The following is a 26,963-nucleotide window of genomic DNA, read 5'->3' as shown; positions in this document are numbered from 1 at the left end:
TTCCTGTTCACTTAGGGAGAATTTAGCATGGCCAATGCACCTAATCAGCACGTCGTTTGGACCGTGGGGAGAAACTGGAGCGCCCAGGGGAAACTCACGCAGACGTGGGGAGAACACACAGACAGGAACCCAAGCTGGGAATCGAACCCAGACCCTTGACGCTATGACCAGCCATGCTAACCACCATGTCACTGTGCCCGCCGAGACTGTGACGGGCAGACTCGGTCATAGCTTTCAAAAAGGAATTGAATAATTATCTGATGAGATCAAGGTTATGGGATAATGATTGGGACTAGCTGTGTTGCTGTTGGCGAAATAAAATCCCTCTACCTATGTCCTGCTTGTTTTTGGTATTAAAGTTGCCATTGTGATCTTAAATGTGCGATCAGCCACTGATATCAAACATGGAGCCTGACCAGTCTAATTGCTTCTGGATATGGCCAGATTTTCATATCATTACTTCACACAGATTTATGTAAGTGAGCTCCTCGTCCTAGTTTGTGCATGACTCACAAAGTTTCAATGGCACCAACTTCATGTTATAAATCCAATGCAATACAATATTTCTTTTCGACTTAAGTACGCCACAATTAGGCCTGTCACCAAATATTTAAGAACTCATCGTTAAAAGCACAAAGAACTACAGGAACTAATAGACATTTTGGCAAAATAAGTAACTGATATGGAGCCCAAGTGAACTCCAGGGAAGTAAGTGTTGATACGCAGCAACAAATCAGGAGGAATGGACGTACTAATCATCGACGAGTGCGTTGAAGAAGTCCGTCAATTCTGCTGTTTGGCACCTTTCCAAGTATTCAGAAGAGATCAGACCTAGTCAGGAATACCAGCAAGAAAACAAGCTGGAAGTTTAAACAAGATGCAGAGGAACAGAGACACATCTTTCAGACTAAAGAGACTGCCAGAAGTTTTTATGTGAGCAGTCAATTATTGTGAAGTACAGACATTGAAAATAATCAACACAGAAATGTCGCAAACCTTTGAAGTTTGGGACCATGCAGCCTGAGAGCCCAATGGGCCACAAAGAGGGTAGCTCCTCGAAAGGTGGAAATTGAAGAATGAAGCTCACCAGGGAAACAAGAGGCAGCTCTGGGCCAGGAAAGGTCACCCAGAGAGAAATTAAAGTTCAGAGAACAAGACGAAGACTCGGTAGGGTGAGGGAGCTGATATTTTCATGTCCACCATTTTCCAGTGTCTATTTGATAGCTTGGTACAGAGCTACTGCTCACTCCACTTGGCCATAATTTTACCCACACACCCGCCTATGGGGGAGGCTTGCGAAACTGAATTCTCCACTGGCCTCAGGTGGGATTTTATGAGTCTCGTCCCAGTGAGGTTGCAAAATCCCGGGCAATTTTTTCTGGCCGTGTCTTCAATTTGCGAGTTGGACGGTGGAAGGAGTTGCAGTAAAACGCACAGTAATAATGACACGTGCCAGGCAATAGTGGCGCAGTCACATAAACAGAAAAATGCTGGAAAATCTCAGCTGGCCTGAGAGCATCTGTGGAGAGAAAGTAGAGTCAACATTTCGTGTCTGGATAACCCTTTATCACAGCAGCTATGAATGATATTAAATATTGCGCAATGTTCAGCAGACATCTCCATTTCTGATCTCCTGATAGAGGTGATTGATGAAACATGTGAAGACAACTTGACTTAGGACACTATTCCGAGGAACCTTACAGCAATTTCCAGGATCTGTGATAATTTGTCTCCATCAATCATGACCATCTTCCTTTATGACGGATATGGCTCCAGCCAATGGACATCTTTAACCACCACCCCAGTTCCCACACTCCCGCCACTCCACAGTTTTGCTGGGCTCCTCGATGCCACACTTGATCAAATGCTGCCTTAATGTCAAGGGCAACCACTCTCCCCTCCCCTCACCTCTGCAATTCAATTATTTGTCAATGTTTGGACTAAGGCCATCGTGAGACCTGGAGCTGAGTGACCCCTGTTGGAACCCACACAACAAAGAGTACGTTTTTTGCTGAGTAAGTGCTTCTTGCTAAAACTGTCAATGATGACGTTCAAGTGTAGTTTGTTATATTGGTGTTACACGATTGAACAGAAACTTAGGTAGTTCAATTACTACAGCAGGAAAATGCCATTGCTTTAATTAAGCCCAAAGATGTGTGGGTTAGGTTGATTGGCCATGCTAAATTGCCCCTTAGTGTCCTAGGATGCATAGGTTAGAGGGATGAGTGGGGTAAATACGTGGGATTACGCGGATAGTGTCTGGGTGGGATTGATGCCAGCCAGACTCGACTAGCTGAATGGCCTCCTTCTGCGCTGTAGGGATTCTAGGAAGTGTACTGAAAATCCCAAATGTGCACAGATGTTAAAGTTCCAAAGGCTTAAGTTTTAAGTTTATTTACTAGTGTCACAAGTAGGCTTACATTAACACTGCAATGAAGTTACTGTGAAAATTCCCGAGTCGCCACACTCTAGCATCTGTTCAGATACACTAAGGGAGAACTTAGCATAGCCAATGCATCTAACCAGCACATCTTCTAGAGAGTGGGAGGGAACTGGAGCATTCGGTGGAAACACACGCAGACACAGGGAGGATGTGTAAACTCCATACAGACAGTGGCCCAAGCCAGGAATCGAACCTGAATCCCTGACGCTGTGAGGCAGCAGGGCTAACCACTGTGCCACCGAGCAATGATGATGACACATTACCGATGATCAAGAGCAGACTGATTGTGTTGTAACTGGCCTGATGAGATTTGACCTGATTTTTGTGGGCAAGGCACAATGGACAACTTTCCATAGTACGGATTGGTTACCTGTACTACAGCTTTATTGGAAGAGCTTGGCCAGGGACGCAGCTGGTCCTGGAACACAAGCTTTCAATACTATAGCTGGGATATTGTCAGCACCCTTACCCTGTGCCTTCAGCCACTCTCGATATCATGTGCAGCAAATTGAATTGGCTGAAAACTGATATACAAAATAGTGAGAACGTAAGGAGGAGGATGAGATGGATTATGCACCTCCAGCTGAAGAATAAAAGGCAAATTATTGTATTTGTTTACCTGTCTCTGCATGGAATAATTTGCCAAAATAAACCTTCCAAGTTTTTTTTTGATGTTCCAGAGCCTGCAGTACAAGAGGCTAAAAAGGCAGTAGAGAAACCAATACTGGTCTGAACCGATTATTTGCAGTGCCATCCTTTACTGCCCCTATTGTGAAATAGTTCTCGCATTAATAAAGAAGCACTTCACTGCAGTACAATTATGTTTTTAATTCATTCAATTTGCAGTCTTGCAACCTGGTAATTCTTGAAACCACAATGTATCTCTGGCTTCAAAATGACTCTAAATATTATTATGTTCATGCATCATTACTTAATTTATTATTAGCACCTCATCAGCATTCCCCGAATCTCTGCACTATATGGTTATAACAGGATTAATCTGTATTGTAATCAGTGATTGTAACCTTCCCTACAGACTATTAATACATGATTTAAATGTAAGTTCGGGTGATTATGTTCAAATAAATTAATTTGTGAATATGTAATTTGGTGTGATATGCAGTAATTGGTTCTTGGAAATCTCAAATGGGGCTTGTGAATAAAAAAATGCACAGACTTTAAATGTTTAAATCTTAGGTTTGAGTCAAAACATTTATGTCCTACCTTGTTAATTGCAATATTTTCATTCAAGGGAGAAAGAATAGACAGCACCTTCCAAAATCATGACCGTTACCACCTAGAGGAATTACATTTGGGAGGATGTAATAAAAATCAAAGAGACAAGGCAAGAGAGGAAGGTATTATTAAGAGAAATGAAAAATAGACTGTGACAGGAGGGGCTAGGGAGCACCGCAAGGAACAACAAAAGGTCATGAATGTTGCCCAATCCATCACCCAAACCAGCCACCCATCCATTGATTCTGTCTACACTTCCCACAGCCTCGGGAAAGCAGTCTGCATAATTATGGGTCCCACGCACCCCGATATTCTCTCTTCCATCTTCTTCCTTCGGGAAAAATATACAAAAGTCTGAGCTCGCGTACTAAATGACTCAAGAACATCTTTCCTACAGCTGTCAGACATTTGAATGGACTTCCCTTGCATTAAATTGATCTTTCTCTCTACCTAGCTATAACTGCAACATGATATTCTACACGCTTTTGTTTCTTTCTCTTTGCTCTGTCCATATAGCGTGCAAAAAACAATACTTTTCACTGCATGTTAATACATGTGGCAATAATAAATCAAATCAAATCAAGTCGAAAGCGTAACAGTAAATCAGCAGATGGGACTTGAGGTGGAATTTTCCCATCCCGCCCACCACAGAAATTATCATGGGCGGGACACGGACTGTTGACTCTGGGTGGGATTTTTCAGCCTTGGGGTGAGCGCAGCTAGAAAACACCGCCCGATAGATTATAAAAACAATGTGAGGATAAAACTAAAAGCTCTGTATCTGAATCCACGGGCATTTGAAAAATAATAGATGAACTGAAAGCACACCTAGAAATCAATAAGTACGATTTGTAAGCCATCATGGAGACTTGGCTGCAGGAGGACATTGATTGAGGCCTGACTGTTTAAGGGTATTTAGGAAGTGACAATAATAAAACTCACAGACAGTGCATTCTAGATTCTGACAATTGTGATAGAAAAACAGTTACCCTTCTGTTGCATTCCATTCCTTTGCCATTCAACTTAAATTTGTGCCCTCTGTTCCTTGACCCTTTGTCCAATTGGAACAGTTTCTCTCCATTCTCTCTGAACCCCTCATGATGTGGAACAAATCCATTGGTCTCCTCTGAATCTTTTCTTCTCCAAGAAGAATCGTGCCAGCATCATTAATATGTCCACATTACTAAAATCTCTCAGCTCCAGAACCATTCTTGTAAATCTTTTTTGAAATTTCTCTAATACCTTCACATCTTTTCCAAAGTTCAGTGCCCAGAACTGACACATTGGTCCACCTGAGATCAAACCAAGGAACAAAGAATAAAGTACAGTGCAGCATAGAAAGAGACCCTTCAGCCCACCAAGTCTGTGTCGACACAGATATCTCTCTAATCTAATATTTTCTTGCCTCTATGTGAAGTAAAGGAAAAGTTTATTTATTAGTCACAAGTAGGCTTACATTAACACTGCAAATGAAGTTACTTTGAAAATCCCCTATGTGGTCTATATCCCTCTATTCCTGCCTGTTCATGTATCTATACAGATGCGATGTGAACATTGTTATAGAATTTGCTTGCACCACCTCCTCCAGCAACACTTTCCAGGCATTCATCACCCTCTGTGTGAAAAACTTGCCCCTTACATCTCTTTTAAACTTTCCCCCTCTCACTTTCAATCCATGTTCCCGAGTAATTGATCCTTTCACCCTGGGGAAAAAGACTGATTATCCATACTATCCAAGCCTGTCATAATCTTGTAAACCTCTATCAGATCTCCCCTCATCCTCCAAAACTCCAATAAAAATAATCCAAGTTTGTTCAACCTTTCTTCATAGTCCATATTCTCCAAACCCAGCAACTATCTTCTGCACCCTTTCCAATGCATCAACATGCTTCTGGTAGTGTGGCAACTAGGATTATTCGCAATACTCCAAATGCGGCCTAACCAAAGCCCTACACAACTGCGACATGATTTTTCAATTCTTATACTCAATGCCCTGACCGATGAAGGCCAGCATGTCATACGCTTTCTTGAGTGAACCTGCGCAAGTCAGTTGGAGAGACTGCAGCTGGAGTGAGGGCATGGGGAATTTGGAGCTGAGTGAGTAACCATTGGTAAGTGTTTCTCTTTTTTTCTCTTTAAAAATCAGGAATCTAGTCTAAATTTCAATACACAACTGTCCCAGTTAGCTGAGTGGCAGTTATCTATCAATCAACTGAAGCCTGATTAGGGCCTCAATAGGTGAGAACACTTAGGAATTTTAGACTGGTGCATATAAGGTAGTGGTTTTAGCAAGCGCATGACCAGTGAGCCTGCGCGCGCTAGTGGGAGAGAGACTGTAGCCAGAGTGAGCTTCAGCCAGAGTGAGGGTATCGGGAATTAGGAGCTGAGTGGGAATTCAGTGCTGAGGGGAAAGAGGTCCTCATCTTTGGGAGAGGCGGACTGCGAGGGAGACTCGAGGGCAAGTAAGAGCTAGAAGGAAATCGAACCATGTCATCACAGCCAGCAGGTAAGTGATTGGTTGGTGACTGTAAGTCATTTTTTCTTTTCTTTTTACTTTTGACATTGTGGTTCTTTTTGTTTACACTACAATAGTGTTTCTGCGTAACTTCTGTGGTTTATCGTTTGTAAAAGTTATATTAGTAACAAGGAGCAGGAAAGAAGAGCCCTAGAAAATTGGATATAATCGGAAACAAAACATCTTACAAAAGTTTAATTTAAAGAGGTAAGACATGACTGGAGATCTCCAAGCCATGGTTTGCTCCTCTTGCTCCATGTGGCAGGCTGGGGACGGTTCCAGGTCCCATGTCAGCAACTGTGCACGAAGTATCTCCAGCTACAGCTCCTGGAAGCTCAAGTTTCAGAGCTGGAGCTGTGGCTGGAGACACTATGGAGTACCCATGAGTCAGAGAGTATCATGGATAGCACATAGAGAGAGATAGTCACAGGGCAGGCTCAGACTCCGCAGGCAGGAAGGCAATGGGTGACCACCAGACGGAACAAGAGAGATAGGCAGGTAGTGCAGGAATCCCCACTGACCATTCCCCTGTAAAAAAGATATGTGGTTTTGGATACTGTTGAGGGGAATGACCTTTCTGGGGAAAGCGGCAGCAGCCAAGCTCGTTGCGCGACGATTGGTTCTCCTGCGGTGGGAAGTGGTAAAAAGTGCGTTAGTGCGACAGTTATAGGGGATTCAATTGTAAAGGGAATAGACAGGAATTTCTATGGCCACAAATGAGACTCCAGGATGGTGCATTGCCTCCCAAGTGCCAGGGTCAAGGATGTCTCAGAATGGCTGCAGGACACTCTGAAGGGTGAACAGCCAGTTGTCATAGTACACGTTGGTACAAACAACATGGATAAAAAAAGGGATGAGGTCCTAAAAGCAGAATACAGGGAGCTAGGAAGAAAGTTAAGAAATCGGACCTCAAAGTAGTGATCTCAGGATTACTACTAATGCCACATGCTCGTCAGAGTAGAAATGAGCACATATATTGGATAAATACATGGCTGAAGGAATGGTGTCGGGGGAGGGTTTCAGATTCCTGGTGCATTGGAACTGCTTCAGGGGGAGGGTGGGACCTGTGCAAATTGGACATGTTATACCTGGGCAGGACTGGGACTGATGTCCTGGGGGAACGTTTGCTAGAGTGGTTAGGGAGGATTTAAACTAATATGCCAGAGGTAGGCTGGGGACAGTTCCAATCCCTGGGTCAGTATGTATGCAGGAAGTGTCTCCAGTTACAGCTCCTGGAAGGAGTAGGAGAAGGAGGGAGAAAGAACAAAAATGAGAGATAGAAAAGGGAATAAGAAAAGTGATAGGCAGAAAAATCAAGGACAAAGTTCAAACAGGTTGAAGGGAAAAATATTGGGAATAAGGCAAACAATGTTAAAAAGACCAAGCTTAAAGACTCTGTGCCTTAATGTGCGGAGTATTTGTAATTCAGTGGATGAGCTAATTGCACAGATAAATGTAAACGGGTACAAAATAATTGGGATTACAGAGACAAGGCTGCAAGGTGACCAGGCATGGGATTTGAATGTTGCAGGGTATTCAATATTTAGGAAGGACAGGCATGAAGAAAAAGGTGGTGGAGTGGCACTGCCGGTTAAAGAGGAAATTAATACAATAGTGAGAAAGGATATTGGCTCTGACAATGTGGGGTCTGTATGGGTAGAGTTGAGAAATACCAAGGGGCAAAAAACATTAGTGGGTGTCAAATATCGACCCCAAACTGCAGTAGGTGATGTTGGGAATGGCATTAACCATGAAATTAGAGATGCATGTGATAAGGGAATATTGGTAATCATGGGTGATTTTAATCTGCACAGAGATTGGGCAAATCAAATTAGCCACAATGCCATACAGGAGGAATTCCTGGAGTTTATACGAGATGGTTTTCTTGACCAATATATGGAGGAACCAACTAGACAGCAGGCCATCATAGACTGGGTACTGTGTAATGAGAAGAGAATCATTGCCAATCTAGCTGTACAAGACCCCCTTGGGGATGAATGACCATAACATAACAGAATGTTCTATCAAAATGAAGAGTGAGGTAGTTGACTCAGAGACTAAGGTGCTGAATCTTAATAAAGGAAACTATGAGGACATGAGGCGTGAGTTGGCCTTAATAGATTGGGGAGAGTTACTTAAAGGGGTGACAGTAGATAGGCAATGGCAAACACTCAAGAAGCACATGGAGGAACTGCAGCAACCGTTTGTTCCTGTCTGGTACAAAAGCAAAATGGGTAAGAGGGCCAATCCATGGTTTACAAAGGAAATTAGAGAGAGTATCCGATTTAAGGAAGAAACATACAGATTGGCCAAGAAAAGTAATAGGTCTGAGGATTGGGAGCAGTTCAGAATTCAGCAAAGAAGGACCTGAGATTGATTAAGAAGGGGAAAATACAGCACAAAAATAAGCTTGCAGGGAACATAACACTGACACTAAGGGCCTATTTTACTATTTTGATTCTGAGTGCTGGGCGGACATGAAACTGGGAGTGTTTCATATCCGATTCTCAGACCCGTCCTCAGGCGCCTCCGTGCACACTCTGCCTGAAAAAATAGCAGCGGTTCTGAATCACAGTATAGGAGTCTGTGGGAGGGGCTTAACGCGCCCGAAACTCTGCAACTCCAATTGGAGCCTTCAACTGCGCATGTGCAGAAAAAAAATAGACAAATGCTCCCCTGTCACATTGCTCCCAGGTCGGATAATGCCTCTCCCTGACCCCACAGATATTTCCCCATCTCCACAACATAACTGACTCCTTTATTCCCCCCAACCCCTCCCCCCGCCTCCTCGCTACCCAGACTGACTGCAGGCCTCTGCCCCCTTTCCCCCCATCGATCACATGCAGAATGGCAGTGGACCCCCTCCCTCCCCTGGCACCCTGCCCTCCCACCAGAAAGCCACATGAACCACCTCCCTTCCCCCCACCAGAGAATTATCTGTCATGCCTCCCTGCACCACCGATCTGTATCAGGGAGCCACCGGAAGCTCTGGGATTACCCCCTCAGAGGCTGGAGCGCCCGTATCAAACCTTTGGGGGCCATGTCTGTTTCGCGCCGAATCTGGACGGACAAATGCAGTGGTAAAAGGGGGAAGCGCCGGTAATTTTGGGCATCCAGCCCATTAAGCCAATTTAAGTGCATGCAAATACATTTAAATTGCTGTCGCACCCATTTTGGGCATGGTTCCAATTGTAGCCATTTTTAGCCCTTGGTAAAGGGGGAATGGCTGCTCGCTGATCATACTACTCACCTCACGCCCAACTTTACCCAGTTTACATGCCCGAAAACAGGCGTAACTTGATAGTAAAATTGGGGCATAAGAGTTTCTGTAGATATATGAAGAGAGAGAGGTTGGTGAAGTAGTTCCTCTATAGGCTGAAAACGGGTGAATGTCTAATAGGGGACAAAAAAGTGGCCAAGCAACTGAATACATACTCCGATTCTGTCTTCACAAAACAGGGCACAAAGCAGATGCCAGGATTGTTGGAGAATGCAAGAATTAGTGAGAGGAAAGAATTGAGGGAGATCAATATTAGTAGAGAAATGGTGCTGGAAAAACTGATGGGATTGAAGGCAGGGCCTAATAATCCACATCCCAGAGTACTTAAGTGGCTCTAGAAGTAGTGGATATATTGTGGTCATCTTCCAAGATTCTATAGGCTCTGGAACAGTTGCTGCAGATTGGAGGGTAGCAAATGTTCAAAATGGGAGATAGAGAGAAGACAGGGAATTATAGACCAGAAAGCTTTAACATCGGCAGTGGGAAAAATTCTCAAATCCATTATCAAGGACTTTATCACAGAACATGTAGAAAGCAGTGATAGGACCAGACAGAGCCAGCACAGAGTTATGAAGGGGAAATGATGCTTGACACATCAGTTGGAATTCTTTGAAGATGTAACTTGTGAAGTTGTGACTTGTAAAGTTGACAAGTGGGGAGGGGGGTGCGGAGGTGCACCAGCCAATGTGGTATATTTGGACTTCTTGACAGGCCCATTTAAGAGGTTAACGTGTAAGATTAAAGCACATGGGATGGGAGGAAGTGTGTTGAGATGGATAGAGAACTGGTTGGGCAGAGAGGAAACAAAGAATGGGAATTAATGGGTGCTTTTCAAATTGGCAGGCAGCAACTAGTGGGAGTGCCACAGGGATCAGTGCTGGGACCCCAGTTATTCACAATATATGTTAATGATTTGGATGAGGGAACAAAATGTAACATCTCAAAGCTAATGTAACATCTCAAATGTAACATCCCAACCAAGTTGGGTGGGAGGGTGAACGGTGACAAAGATGCAGAGATCCTTCTGCATGATCTGGACAGGTTGGGTGAATGGGCAAATCATTGGCAGATGCAGTATGATTTGGATAAGTGTGAGGTTATTCACTTTGGAAGCAAAAACAAGAAGGCAGATTACCACCTGAATGGCTGCAAATGGGGGGGAATCTCACCAAGACTTAGAAAATTCTAACAGGTTTAGACTGGGTGGACGCAGGGAGGACATTCCGGTGGTGGGAGAGTCCAGAACCAGGGGTTACAGTCTGAGGATTAAAGGTAGACAATTCAGGATGGAGGTGAGGAGACATTTCTTCACCCAAAGAGTAGTGAGCCTGTGGAATTCATTACCACATGAAATAGATGATGCTAAAACATCAAATGTATTCACAAGGTGGCTGGATATAGCACTTGGGGTGAATGGGATCAAAGATTATGGGAAAAAAGCAGGTTTAGACTATTGAGTTGAATGATCAACTATGATCGTAATGAATGGCACAAAACAGCCTCAAAAGACCAATGGCCTCCTTCTCTTCCTATTTTTTATGTTTCCATGTTTGGCCACCTTGTTCACCTGAGTTGCCACCTTCAGGGAACTGTGGAACTGCACATCTAGATCCCTCTGTATGCAAATGCTTCTACCATTTACAATATACGTTCCAAATCGCATCACCTCACAGTTGTCTGGGTTAAATTCCATCTGCCATCTTTCGGCTAGGTCTCCAGCTGATTTATATCCTGCTATATCCTCTGACAATCCTCTTCACTATCCCTACTCCCCCAATTTTTGTATTGTCTGCAAATTTACTCATCAGACCACCTACATTTTCCTCCAAATCATTTATATATATTACAAGCAACAGAGGCCCCAGTACTGATTCTTGTGGAACACTGCTTGTCACAGACCTCTGGTTAGAAAAGTACCCTTCCACTACTGCTCTCTGTTTCTATGCCCAAGCCAGTTTTGTATCTATCTTACCAGCTCACCTCGGATCCCATATCACTTTGCCTTCTGTATCAGCCTGCCATCGAAGGCTTTACTAAAGTCCATGTATACAACATCCACTGCCCTGCCCTGATCAATTTTTCTTGCACTTCCACAAAGAACTCAATCATGTTTGTGAGACATGACATCCTCTTCACAAAACCATGCTGCCTATCGCTAATAAGCCTATTGTCTTCCAGATGTGAGTACATCCTGTCCCTAAGAACCTTCTCCAACAATGCCCCCAGCACTGATGTAAGGCTCACAGGTCTCTAATTTCCCGAATGGTCTCTTCTGCCCTTCTTAAACAGAGGAACAATGTCAGCTACTCTCCAGTCCTCTGATACCTCACTCATGACTAAGGAGGATGCAAAGTTTTTGGCCAAGGTTTTAGCAATTTCTTCCCTCCCCTCTCTCAGTATTCTGGGATAGACCCTATCTGGCCCTGCCTCACTTTAATGTTTTACAAAACCTCCAAAACCTCCTCCCTTTTTATTTCAACATATTCTACAATACTCCTCCTTTCTACACTCACCATCCACCACATCCTTCTCCTTTGTGAATACTGGTGCAAAGTACTCATTAAGGGTCTCACCCACCTCATCTGGCTCCACACACAAATTGCCTCCATTGTCCCTGAGCAGACCTATCTTTTCCTTAGGTGACCTCTTTCTGCTTATATATATATAAAAAATCTTGGGACTCTCCCTAATCCTGCCTACCAATTTGTAAAAGTGTTTTGTAAAAGCCTTATTTTACTTCTTTACTTATTCTCTCATAGGATGTGTATATCACTGACAAGGTCAACATTTAACACCCATTCCAGATTGCCTTCGCATTGAGTGACTCACTAGACCATTTCAGAGGGCAGTTGAGAGTCAACCACATTGCTGCGAGTCTGGAGTCACATATAAGTCAGACTTGCTTTTGTTTATAAAGTTTAGAATTCCCTGTTCCAAACCACTTGTCGTCTTCAATAATTTGTATATACCCCAGGCACCTCTGTCCCTGCAACCGTTTAAGATTTGTATCCCTTAACTTTTATTGCCTTTTCTTGTTCTTTCTATCAAAACATTTCACTTCACACTCCACTAGTCTGACTTCCTGAAGTCAATCAAAGGCCTTTTGAAAATTCATGCAACACCAATATTAACCACGCAATGGTTTTCAACTTTTCCTGTAACTTCATCAAAAAACTCAATCAGATTATTTCCACACATTTTAAGAACATAAGAAATAGGAGCAGGAGTAGGCCATCTAGCCCTTCGAGCCTGCCCCGCCATTCAATAAGATCATGGCTGATCTGAAGTGGATCAGTTCCACATTCCCGCCCTCTCCTCATAACCCTTAATCCCCTCGCTTACCAAAAACCCATCAACCCGCATCTTAAAAATATTTAGCGAGGCAGCCTCCACCACTTCAACGGGCAGAGAATTTCAGAGATTCACCACCCTTTGAGTGAAGAAGTTCCTCCTCAACTCCGTTCTAAACCGCCCCCCCTTTATCTTGAGGCTGTGCCCCCTAGTCCTACTGTCCTTTTTGAGCGGGAAGAGTCTCTCCACCTCTATCCTATCCATCCCATTCGTCATCTTATACGTCTCAATGAGATCTCCCCTCATTCTTCTAAACTCTAACGAGCACAAGCCTAGTTTATTCAGCCTCTCCTCATAGCTCAACCCCCTCAACTCCGGTATCAGCCTAGTAAACCTCCTCTGCACTCCCTCCAAGGCCAAAATATCCTTGCGTAAGTGCGGCGACCAAAACTGCCCACATTTTACCCTTGACAAGTACATGGCGGCTTTCCTTAGTTAACTCATAATTGTCCAAATTACTGTTAATTTGGGCTAGGATTACTGTATTTTATATCTTCTCCTGATTAAACTGATTGGCCATAAATTGGTGAGTTTATACTCACACCCTTTTTTATGAACTAAAAGGGTAACATTTGGAACTCTCCAGTCCTTTGGCACAGAGCCTACACTTGAGGAGGAATGTAAGATAGGTCAGTGCCTCAGCAATTTCCATTCTTCTTTCCCTCGGTATCCTGAAATAGTTCCCATATTTTACTGGTGACTTATTAAATTTAACCAACCTTTCTAATACTCTCTCTTTATCAATTTTTAGCCCGACCAATATCTCAACTTATTCCTTTTTCATTATAACTTTGTCAACAGCATCTTCTTTAGTAAAGACAGATACAAAGTATTCACTGAAGCAGTAAGTGGCTGAATGTAGCAAGACCTGGACGACATTCCAGTCATGGGAAAGTGGCACAGTGGCTATCACTGCTGCCTCACAGCACCAGGGGCCCGGGTTCAATTCCTGGCGTGGGTCACTGTGTGGAGTTTGCACATTCTCCCCATGTCTGTCTGGGTTTCCTCCGGGTGCTCCGGTTGCCTCCCACAGTCCAAAGATGTGCGGGTTAGATGGATTGGCGATGCTAAATTGCCCCTTAGTGTCAGGGAGACTAGCTAGGATAAGTGTATGGGAGTAGGGCCTGGGTGGGATTGTGGTCAGTGCTAAGCTCAGATGGACCTCTGAGTCTTCTGAGTTTGAAGGGCTATTGGCCAATGACAGACAGTCCCACTCTTTCCCCAACTCCCCATAAATATCAAAGCCCTAGTGATTGCAATTAGCTGTTGTAGTTTTGATTTGATTGTAGTGTTATTCTTGGCATGGAATATGCTACACAAAGTGTATATTCGAACCTTTAGAAAAGCAAAAGACTCAACATTGAATCATTGAATCCCTACAGCGCAGAAGGCGGCTATTCAGCCCATCGAGCCTGCATTGTCAACAATCACCCCCCAGCCTCTACCTCCGTGACCCCTCATTTTTACCCAGCTAATCTCCTTGACATTATGGATCAATTTAGCATGACCAAGCAACCTAACCTTCACATCTTTGGGAGGAAACTGGAGTACCCGGAGGAAACTCAAGCAGAATGTGCAAACTCCACACAGACAGTGACCCATGGCTGGAATTGAATCCAGGTTCCTGGCACTGTGAGGCAGCAGTGCTACCCTATTTGGTTAAATCGAGGTTGTGGTAGGCCTCCTCAAGGTGATGGCCATTCAACTCTTAAATTTCCCACAATCTGCCATAAATGCAATGGAAAATTCAAACAAAGCAATTGGGCTTTTTAAAAATCATAAATCATTGATTAGGCTAGTGTAATATTATCCAGAGCCTTTCATCAATAATCAGAGAATGTAAATTCACGTTCCACTTTGGTATTTTCAATCAATTATTTTTAAAAACTGGAAATGAAATGTTGGCTGGAGAAAAAGTGACGGCACAGTGGTTAGCACTGCTGCTTCACAACACCAAGGACCCAGGTTCAATTCCAGATTGGGTCACTGGGAGTGTGCATATTCTCCCCGTGTCTACGTGGGTTTGCTCCAGGTGCTCTGGTTTCCTCCCATAGTCCAAAGATGTGCGGGTTAGACTCATTGGCCAAGCTAAATTGCCCCTTAGTGTCAGGGGGACTAGCTAAGGTAAATAGGGTGGGATTATGGGGATAAGGCCTAGGTGGGATTGTTGGCTGTGCAAGCTCAATGGGCTGAGTGGCCTCCTTCTGCCCTGTAGGGATTCTACGATGAACCTGTTGGACTGATGCAAAAACTCAGCTGGTTCACTCATGCCTGAGACAGAAGAAAACTTGCTTTTCTCAGTCTATGCTGTCTATTTTGGGCAGCAAGGTAGCACAGTGGTTAACATTGCTGCTTCACAGCTCCAGGGACCCGGGTTCAATTCCCGGTTTAGGTCATTGTCTGTGTGGAGTTTGCACATTCTCCTCGTGTCTGCGTGGATTTCCTCCGGGTGCTCCAGTTTCCTCCCACAGTCCAAAGATGTGTACGTTAGGTTGATTGGCCGTGCTAATATTGCCCCTTAGAGTCCTGAGATGCGTAGGTGAGAGGGATTAGCAGGTAAAATATGTAGGGATGTGGGGGTGGTGCCTGGGTGAGATTATGGGCAGTGCAGACTCGATGGGCCGAATGGCCTCTTTCTGCACTGTAGGACTCTATGATTTTATGATTGTATGACTTCAGCCACACATCATTCTGAACCGTAATGTCCCCATTCAGAGTTTGAGTTCTTTAAAACAATATTTTACTGAAAAAGAGGTAAGAGTGAGTAAGTTTGTCCCAGGAGTCCATTAAACACATAAAATATTGCCATGAGGCCCTAATCAGTAATATGATATCAATAATCATTTCTGGAATCTGTGAGTGGTTTTAGAGTCAGATGCCTTTCTTGCTGCTAACCCTTGCTATTTATCTGGGCCAGGGATTGGCACTGATGCACCCTAGTTTGGGTCTGTGTTCCTTCAAAGCCAACAACCTCTAGACTGGGACTTGAACGTAGGACTTTCCAGCTAAGGGTCAGATCAGCCAGCCATTGAGCCACTCCAGCAGCCAGTTAAATATGTAATAATGGCAATGAAATACACAGGGCAGATTTGGGCCAGTTCACTTGCAATAGCTATTGGATGATCAACCAGCAAATAATGTGTTGGAGTGTAATGGAAATGTCTGCACAGCCTTTAAATAGTTCTGGCTGAGGGTTGCAGTGGCTTACTGGCGTAGCAGCAAGTAAGAAGGAAAACACTTGGGCCAGGAAGTAAACAAGCTCAACTGGCTTTTTAAATGAAGGGGGATATGGCAGAAGTAACCCAAGCAGGCAGCAGGACCTGGAACAGAAGCGAAAGGGATTCATAGAATTATAGAATCCCTACAGTGCTGAAGGAGGCTATTCAGCCCATCAAGCCTATAGTGATGACAATCCCATCCAGACCCTATCTCCGTAACACCATGTGTTTACCCTGCCTGACACCAGGGTCAACTTAGCAATCAACTTATCCTGCATATCTTTGGAGTATGGAAACTGGAGCACCCAGAGGAAAGACACAGAGGGAATATGCAAACTCCACAGGGTCCCTGGTGCTGAGAGGCAGCAGTGCTAACCACTCTGCCACCCTGCTGCTCTAAAGGCGCCATAATTACTCTGAGTCTGATGTGGATGTCATGTAATCAAGGAGAGAATGATTGAAGTCTAAGACAGGAAAGTTGCAGGCAGCATTGAGAGTAGCATCACAATGTCGTCCTCTTGTGCGTTTTCACCTCCAACGCTGTTGGAGTCACCTCCCCATGATGGTCCGGTGCTGGCCTCATCTTATTTTGAAGTTGCCTACAATTCTTATTCTCAAACTAGAATACAGTGTCAAGCCTTTTCCTAAAAGCCAAGCCAGCTAGAAAAACTAGCCTTGAAGAATTTGACTGTTCTTCCTGATGAGCATTCTGAGATATGTGCTTTGATGTAGAACAAAGAACAAAGAACAAAGAACAACACAGCACGGGAAACAGGCCCTTCGGCCCAACGAGCCCGCGCCGCCGTCCCCCTGTCTCAGTGACCTATTCATGATTTTAGTCTACACCTAACGTGCGAGGATCAGGGAGGTCCAATTTAGGGACAATTTAGTACCCAATCAATCAGCCTAAAAGCACATCTTTGGGGGATGTGGGAGGAAACCGGAGCACCCGGAGGAAACCCACGCAACCACGGGGAGAACGTGCAAACTCCCACATACACAGGCCCAAATCCATGTGTCCGCACAGCAACAGAGATAGTCTCTGAGCTGTCATGTTGCCCTCGAGATGGTCCAGTTTAAGCACACTAACGACATGAAGCAATAGGCAACTCCCAAAGCAACGTCCAAGAGCAGCCCACTACAACCTGCCGCATGCATGCCCCTTGCTGGACTTAAATGCCTGTGGAGACAAAAAAATTCATTATTAAACAGGCAAAGACTAACATCCCTGAGGCAAAACGTATTCCCAGGCCTACAATGTTAAGTAAGGCCTACTATATCCCCCTATATGTAGCCCGCTCATATGGCTGTCTAAGTGACTCTTAAACAACTCTAGCGTGCCTGCTTCCACCACCTTACTCGGCAGTGCATTCCACACCCCCACGACCCTTTGTGTGAAAAACTGCCCTCTAATATTTGTCTTATACCTAGCCCCCCTCACCCTAAGCCCGTGACCCCTCGTTCTATCCATTTCTAATAGCGGAAAAAGCTTACCACCATTTACTCTATCTATCCCCTTCATAATCTTATAAACCTCTATTAGATCCCCCCTCAGCCGACGTCTCTCAAGGGAAAACAGCCCAAGTTCATTCAATCTTTCCTCGTAAGACAGCCCTTCCATACCAGGCAACATCCTGGTAAATCTCCTCTGCACTCTCTCCAGGATCTCTACATCCTTTCGGTAGTACAGCGACCAGAACTGGATGCAGTACTCCAAGTGAGGCCTAACCAACGTTCTATACAACTGCAACATCAGACTCCTACTCTTATATTCTATACCTCTTCCTATGAAGGCTAACATACCATACGCTTTCCTAGCGCCCCTCGAACTGCTGTTTGAGTCACCCTTGGGGAAATCAACTTGGTGACTTGTCCCCACTGATTACTCTGATTTATTCCATTTAAGGAGGTCAGCGCACCCAAATTTTGCAATTTGATTGCATTGTGACACATTCCACTATAAATTACATTGAAATTCTTCTGCTCAATCTTGAGTGTAGAGATAGGACTGTTTTGGCGTAATTATATAGGCCGTTGGTCAGGCCACACCTGAAATATTGTGTGTAGTTTTGGTGTTCTTATCTGAGAAAGGATGTCCTTGCTATAAGGGAGTGCAGTAAGGTTTAGCAGACTGAATCCTGGGATGGTAGGTCTGTCATATGAGGGAAGATTAAGTCAGTTAGGATTATATTCACCGGAGTTTAGAAGAGTGAGAGGGAATCTCATAGAAACTTATAACATTCTAACAGGGTTAGACAGGGTAGATTCAGAGAGAATGTTCCCAATGGTGGGGGAGTCCAGAACTAGGGGTCATAGCTTGTGGATACGGGGTAAAGCTTTCAGAACTGAGATGAGGAGAAATTTCATCACCCAGAGGGTGGTGAATGTGTGGAATTCACGGCCACAGAGAGTAGTTGAGGCCAAAACATGTTCTGATTTCAAGAAAGAATGAGATATAGCTCTTGGGACTGAAGGCATCATGGGATAGGAGGGAAAGGAAGGATCCGGATATTGAATTTGATGATCAGCTGTGATCAAAACGAATGGTGGAGCAGGCTTGATGGGCCAAATCGCTGACTCCTGCTTCTAGTTTCTATATTTCTATGTAACTAAGTCCTCATGCAGTAAATGGGAGAGTGCCCCTATTGCCTCTTTGATCAAACAGCCTTTTCTACCTCACTGTGATCCTTATGCCAGTTATGTTGCCCCCATGTTGGTGATTTACGAAGAGGTCCAGTTGGTTTAAATGTTGTTTGATTAACTTTCTCTGCTCCATCCTGTGGTAATCATGCTCTGACTCAATGATGATGGGATATGCGGAATGCCACACTAGATTGGGAGAAATCTTCATTGCAAGTGGATGTATGGAGAGCAGGGGAACTTGAGGAATGTTATATTCCCCGAGGCAGCTATATGTTCAGGTCCACAAAGTTTTTGCTTATTTATCAGTGACACAGGTAGGCTTAAATTAACATTGCAATGAAGTTGCTGTGAAAATCGCCTTGTCGCCACACTCTGGTACAACTGAGGGAGAATTTGGCATGGTCAATTCATCTAACCAGCACATCTTTCAGACTGTGAGAGGAAACCAGAGCACCCAAAGGAATCCCACGCAGATACGGGGAAAATGTGCAGACTCCGCATACTCACCCAAACCAGGAATCAAACCCAGGTCCCTAGCGCTGTGAGGCAAGCAGTGTTCACCAGTATTCCACCATGCCGCCTGTGGTGAAAGGTAGAATGTTAAAAATATTGATCCAAAATTTCATTTTTAGTTGCAGAAATTTCTACTGAAACTCTCCACATCCTTCAAGCTAACACACCACTGTTTTCCACCCAGTCTGTACTGATCCTGACAGCAGTTGCATCTTATCATTCTTAATTGAATTTGACTGTAATGCATTGCCAGTGTAAAAGTCTAGGGGAGATGGTGGCATCATGGCAATTTCACTGGGCAAGTAATCCAGAGGCCTTAGGTAACACTCTGGGGACCAATGGTTAACGCTGCTGCCTCACAGCATCAGAACCTGGGTTTGATTCCAGCCTTGGACAGTTGTCTGTATGGAGTTTGTATTTCCTCCCCCTGTCTGTATTTCCTCCCTCCCACAGTCCAAAGATTAGGCGGATTGGCCATGCTAAATTGTCCTTTAGTGTCTCAAAATTTATAGGTTAGGGGGATTAGCAGGGCAAATATGTGATGTTAAGGGATAGGGTATTGGGTTGGGGCTGGATAAGCTGCTCTATCAGAAAGTCAGTGCAAACTCAATGGGCTGTATTGCCTCCATCTGCATTGCAGGTTCAATGATCCAGGTTCAAGTTCTACCATGACAAATCAAAATCATGATGACTGTGAAACCTTTGTCATAAAAACCCATCTGGTTCATTAATGTTTTTTAGGGAAGAAAATTTGCCGTACTTACCCAGACTGGCCTACATGTGACTCCAGACCTACAGCAATGTGATTGACTTTTAAGTGCCCTCTGAAATGGTAGAGCAAGCCATTCAGTTCAAGGGGCAATTAGAGACAGGTAACAAATGTTGGCCTTGCCAGTGAAGCCCACATCCTATGAAAGAAAATAAAAAAAGGTTTAGCAAGCCCAACAAAAAAGGACAATTCTGGATTTAGTTAGGGAATGAAGCTGGATAGATGAAAGAGGGGGAGCCTCTTGGTAGCAGTGATCATAATTCAATCAGATTTGAAATGGTTACAGAAAAGGATAAAGATGGACCAAAAGTAAAAATCTTAATCTGGAGAATTTTACTGAGATGATGGCCATAATCTCCGTTAGCCTCAGGCAGGATTTTAAAATCTTACCTGAGTGAGGCCATAAAATCTCGCCCGACGTGTGGGTTGGCAAAAGTGATCTAGAAACAGCCACCTGAAAGTAAATGAATATCAGAGCAGTGGGAAGCATTGAAACTAAAGGGGGTTCAGAAAAAATATGCTTTGCAAAGAAAAGAGCGGGACTCCCAAAATGTGGTCTCACCCCCTGCCCCGATGTCAAGATTGGGATGAGGCAAAAATAAATAAATACTATGTCAACCTGTGCAGCTCTGAACAAACGTGGATTTATCCATTGCGCGTGGGCACAAAATAAAAATAAATTTGCTATTTAAAATACTGACAATTGTGAATAACTATGCAGTCAAATGTTCTTGTGAGTGCTTCTAGGAACTTCTCCCATAAACAAAGCTTGCCAGAGGGCTGCTTTTACAACCTCTTGCACAGATGGTCAGATAATAACCAGACAATTACTAGTATGAAGCAAAGCCTGAGAGTTAGATTCGCTGAAGATGCACTAAAAGATTGAAGAATCTTACTGATGAGAACTGTACCATTACTGTAATTGAAGTTAACGAGAATAATTTATCACAAGCTCTAATTAAAATGTGGAGGTTGTGCTTAGCTGGCTTCTTATTTTTGCTAATTTCTTGTTTTATCATGTGTCTACCTTGGCTCAGTAGGTAGCCCTTTCACCTCCGAGTAAGCAAGGCTGTGTTTTCAAGCCTCGAGACTGAAGCACATAAGTGAGAACATTACCTTACTCAGGCGGGTGTTCAGTAACACAGAAATCATGCAAGAAGACATTAGGCACACGTCCCGACATCATTGTGTGATATTTCAGCTGGTGGGTACAAACGGGAGTCAGATGCACGTCTGCCAATGACTAAACAGCCAGTTAAAGGAATTAAGAATCCAATTGACTGGAATTTAACTCTGGGGATGATTTTCAACCCGCTTTCTTCATCAGAGAGAACAGCAACATGGGCAGAAGATTCGGAGAGAATTGGGAAACATGATTCTCTCCGGTGAGATTGCGTTCTGTGATTTTTCCCATCCTTTGTTGGTGCCATTGTGAGGTTCACGCCCATACAAGTCAGGAATCTCATTTTAATGCATGAATAGGCTTAATATCATTAAACACTCACTCCCCCCACCGCCTGATACTTACCCTTCACCATGTTTTCAAACCTGCACACGTGACGTCACCTTGATAAGATTTACAGCAGGTTCACCCAGGTGTCACCCTGTCTTGGGATTCCCCTGGCACAGGTTGGTACTGCCAGCTCACCACTCGGTGCAGCCGAGTTTTATCAGCGTGTTTAGGTTCTGTCCCTCAACGTGATGGCATGAAACATTTTCCTCCTTTGTCTGTTTTTTTTTGACTAAGCGTCAGAAGGTCTGGAGAGAAACAACTGATGTGTTTCTCAAACACGCCAGTTTTCAGTCAGACCCTGACACAGAGGGACCTGGGTTCAATTTCTAGCTTGAGTCACTGTCTGTGCAGAGTCTGCACATTCTCCCTGCGTCTGCGTGGGCTCCCTCAGGGTACTCTAGTTTTCTCCCACAGTCCAAAATAGAATAGAAGAACACTACAGTGCAGAAAGAGGCCCTTCAGCCCATCAAGTCTGCACCGACCACAATCCCACCCAGGCCCTACCCCCATATGCCTTTAACCTACGCATCTCAGGACACTATGGGGCAATGTTAGCATGGCCAATCAACCTAACCTGCACATCTTTGGACTGTGGGAGGAAACCGGAGCACCCCCGGAGGAAACCCACGCAGACATAAGGAGAATGTGCAAATTCCACACAGACAGTGACCCCAACTGGGAATCGAACCCAGGACCCTGGAGCTGCGAAGCAGCACTGTGCTACCATGCCTCCCACATGCCGATGCATCAGAAGGAACTCCTCAGTTGTCAGAAATACAATAAACTCATAAATCAAAGAAAAAGGCTTAATAAAGAAACTTCATTACTCCAACACTTGAGGCCTCACCCTGGTTATTCCAAGCTCCCACAAACCCCAGCAGCTTCTGAATCAGCTGATCACCACATCATTTTGTCATTGGTTACATAATTTATTGGGTCAGCTGACTCTTACAGGTTGGGTGGCACAGTGGTTAGCACTGCTGCCTCACAGCACCAGAGACCCGGGTTCGATTCCCGGCTTGGGCCACTGTCTGTGTGGAGTTTGCATGTTCTCCCCGTGTCTGTGTGGGTTTCCTCCAGGTGCTCTGGTTTCCTCCCACATTCTGAAATGCATGCTGGCTAGGTACAGGCCCAAACAGGTGCTGGACTGTGACGACTGGGGGAATTTCACAGTAACTTCATTGCAGTGTTAATATAAGCCTTACTTGTGACTAATAAATAAACTTTATGACACCATTGGTCACACTACAACAGCTCCAATGTTAATTTTGGTTATATTCTAATACGAAAGATGTGCTGGTTAGTCGCATTGGCCATGCTAAATTCTCCCTCAGTGTACCAAAACAGGTGGCAGAGTGTGGCGACTAGGGAATTTTCACAGTAACTTCATTGCAGTGTTAATCTAAACCTACTTATGACACTAAAGATTAAAAGATAAAAAAACTTTGCCACTTTTTAGTAAGATTTCACCCATTGTCCATATGGTTTTCAGATTGGTGCATGGACAATACAGACATGTGGCTATCCCATTTTTTCACTTTTCTCATCCAAAGGTGGGATAAAAAGGAGAAAGACGCATTGGCTATGTGAGTTGTTAGAAGTTCAGGCGAGATTTTGCAGTGGTGTTGAGATTCCAACCTTTTCTTCTGGCTTGCTGCAATCTATTTGCATTGCTGATTGTGTTCTGGGGACTCTTTTTGTTCTGGTAATTCTGTTGGACCATTTCTGTCTTTGTCACATCCAGCACACAGAGCATTGCCATCCACATTTCAACAAATGGGGATTGTGTGCCCCACTGATGGGACCTCCTCTGAGGGGGAAAAGAGGGGCCAAAAAGAGAGGAGGTCAGGTGCCCAGAGAGAGCGCCGCGGCAGAGATCTTTGGGAGGAGAGGCACGGGAATATTGGGTTCAGGGCCAGCAGGGAGGGCAAGGAGGACAGGCCCACATAGCATTCCACCATCCTGCTAAGATGTACAGGCTACCTCAACATGTCTGACATCCAATGCCACGTTACTGAGCTGGAGGTTGCTTCCAATTGAATGGTTGGACACCCAATGCCACTGGCTCTGAATATCACAGTTGCCCTCACTTTTTATTCATTGAATTTTTTCCAGGGGTCAGTGGAGGATCTGAGCAGAGTGTTCTGACCAGTTGTCCATAGCAGTGTCAAGCTGGTAGCTGCCACTCTGTTCAGGTGTGTCTGCACTTTCGCCCATTAGCAGATGGACCAAACCAGCCTGGCTGAGTGAGCCAGAGGTTTCATAGGGTTCCCCTGTATCCAGGGAGTTTTGGATCGCACCTATGTAGCCACCAAGGCACCAGAGGGTCACCCAGATACCTTTGTGAATAGCAAGGGATATCACTCCAAGAAGGTCCAGGCAGCAGACAACCACAGGATCTAGACACAGCAAGCCTGCGCGAGGTACTGAGGCAGCTTCCATGGTGTGTCCATACCACGACACTCCCAAATGCCAAGGCTGTTCATGGCTCCAGCTCGGCATGGTGGTGGGTTGATGGCTTTCCGCTGGAAAGATGGTTCATGGCACTACCTTGGAACCCTCGGAGACAGAAGGAGAGATACAATCTGTGTCATGCATCCATTAGAGAGAAGAGGACAATAAGGCTACTGATGATGAAATTTCACTTCCTGGTCTATCCCATGGGGTCCATGCAATACCCTCCAGAGCGAGCATCACTTATTGTCATGGTTAACTGCACACTGCAAAATCTGGCATTGGCAAGGGAGACCCATTCAAGGATCAGGGCACCAAGGCAGCTCCACACATCTCAGGGTAAGAGTCTATAGGTGGATCTGATGAAGAGCACGGACAGAAAGAGGGTGAGAACTAGGAGGCAGCCTTGATGAATTATCAGGGAGGCATTAACTCATTCACCTTGGCTGCCAAGGCTTGGCTTCAATCTCAATCTAAGCCTCTTTCACACATATTTCTGAGAAGGCAATGCCATGAGCCAATGTCACCTCTCAGCCTCTGGAATAAAGTCTGCTGCCCCTGTTGTCCATCTGAGGCCGTGCTGAGGCCTGCACCTATGGAAGGACATCAGGCCATTAAAACAGAACATTTACTTCCAAACAAGAATCAGAACACGAAGTGGTTGGAGACAGTAACACAGAAACAAAATACCACTTTGAGAAAATGAACAAAAACCTCACCGGTGGCAAACCCACCCAGTGTTCACAGTGATTTAAACATCTGCCTGCGAGTGCTTCATTGTGGTGTTTGGTGCACCCCCCTGACCCTCAGTGGCAGCAGCGCTGAAGGAAAATTGCTGTCTTGTTGGCCCTGATGACCTCGGTGGTTGTCTTCTTGCCAGCAGGGCTTTTTGTCACGGCCTCAGTAGATGCCACAGTCACTACCATTAGTGGGTGGCTCCGGATTAATATCCCAGTGGCATTACTATTACATCACTGTCGCTGTGAACAACCAGTCAGCAGCATGGGAACAAATCCCACCAAAGTCACACTGAGCTTAAATATCCCACTCGCACCATGTGTGACCAGGAATGACAATCCGATAGCTGAAGTGATTGCTGCAAATCTGTATATTTCTTTCACCGATTCTCTGCTGTTTCCTGATGATATTTATTCCTTTCTAGGGTACAATCCCACCAACGTCTGCTGCCTCCTCAAGGGCTCACTCAAGTGGCCTTTGTTGAAGTGTCAACTTTTACTGAAAGGATCAACAGGTTGTTTACCTGCGCAGAATGCATGGCAGGTGAGATCAATCCTGGCATTACCTGGCGTCAATGTTGGTGTAGCCGCTGAACAACAGAATGCATTTTTGGGTGGCTCGGTGGCCCATTGGTTAGCACTGCTGCCTCACAGCATCAGGGACCCGGGTTCAATTCCCGGCTTGGGGGTCACTGTCTGTGTGGAGTCTGTATGTTCTCTCCATGTCTGTCCAAAGAAGTGCAAATTGGGTGCATTGGTGATGCTGAAGTGCTCCTTAGTGTCCCAAGGTGAGCAGGTTAGGGGAATTAGCCATGGGAAATGTGTAGGGTTACAGGGATGAGGTGGGCCTGGATAAGATGCTCTGTTGGAGCGTTAGTGCAGATGCAATGCCGAATGGCCCACTTCTGCACTGTAAAGGGTTCTAAGGATTCTGTAGTTCACCCATCCCACCACTGGGGAACCTGCTGCTGGGAGAGTTGTCTTTGGCAGGACCAGAATATCCCACTGGTGGGAAGAGCTGGAAAATCTCTGAATCTGAGGCTTTCATGTTCTGCATCTACAGAGAGACAAAGGGAGAGGGTTTTCAGTGAAGAGAGTTGTTGGACAGGAAAGAAAAGAGACCAGTTCTTCAACAGCTTGCAGGCAGCTACAGAATTTTAACACACGATGCTGTTCCCATGCCCACATGTCTATCCTTGGCCTGCTGCAATGTTCCAGTGAAACTGGAGGAACAGCATCTCATCTTCCGGCTAGGCACTTAACAGCCTTCTGGACTCAATATCGAATTCAACAACTTCAGATTAGTTCTACCCCACCTCTGTCCCTTTGTTTCCATTTTTTTTATTATTCTCTACCTTATATTTCTTTATTGTCTTTCTTTTATTTTTCTTCCCCCTACTCTTTCCCCATTTTATCTCCCTTTCTTTCCTTTTGCTTCCTCTTTTCCCCTTTTTCTGCAGTTTACCTCTCTCCCAGCCATCCCCCCTCTTCCCCCACATCTCCACCTGTCACAGTTTACCCTCTGATTTCAGCTTCTCTGCCGTTTGGCCGTTCACATCTTCTATTCTCTCTATGGGCTGCCATTAGCAGCCTTTCCCCTTGTTTTTGTGGCTATGACTCATCTAACATTCCCTTCCCCTGCAGTGTAAGTATCTCCCACTTTCTATGTCTTTTAGCTTTGACAAAGGGTCATCTGGACCCGAAACGTCAGCTCTTTTCTCTCCTTACAGATGCTGCCAGACCTGCTGAGATTTTCCAGCGTTTCCTCTTTTGGTTTCAAATTCCAGCGTCTGCGGTAATTTGCTTTAATCTTTACAGAGCTTCAAAGCCCACCTGTCCTGACGTGACATCCAGATCATTTACAGTAAATGTGCTGAATTGAAGATGCCAGGGATCTGCATTTCTGTAAATGCCTATTTAGAAATAAATGAAAGTGTGACTCATTAAATTACCATAATGGTGTCCAATTATCATTAGGCAGCCTTTACTTGGTGGCATTGATGGGATTGGAATCGCTTGGCAAATTGCAGCTTGCATTACAAAGCATTTTACTAACTATTCACTAATCACAGAGAAAATTACAGAATGAAGAATGCATTTTACAGGTGGAGTATTAAGACCATGTGGAACTTGCCAAATTCCCCAATTGGGGCCCTCTCAGTAATTTTATAGATACAATTCTGTGTGATTTATATAAGGTGTGTTTATTTTTCTCCTTCTTTTTGGATCTGGATTTGTGCCTTTTTCTCCCAAGCTAAGGAAAGAAGTCTAGACCCAGATCCTTGTCAGTT

This window comes from Carcharhinus amblyrhynchos, chromosome 4 (genome assembly GCF_965287045.1).
Source record: "Carcharhinus amblyrhynchos chromosome 4, sCarAmb.v2.hapA, whole genome shotgun sequence".
NCBI classification, from domain to species: domain Eukaryota; kingdom Metazoa; phylum Chordata; class Chondrichthyes; order Carcharhiniformes; family Carcharhinidae; genus Carcharhinus; species Carcharhinus amblyrhynchos.
The sequence above is the reverse complement of the archived record's forward strand: the minus strand, read 5'-3'. Positions refer to the sequence as shown.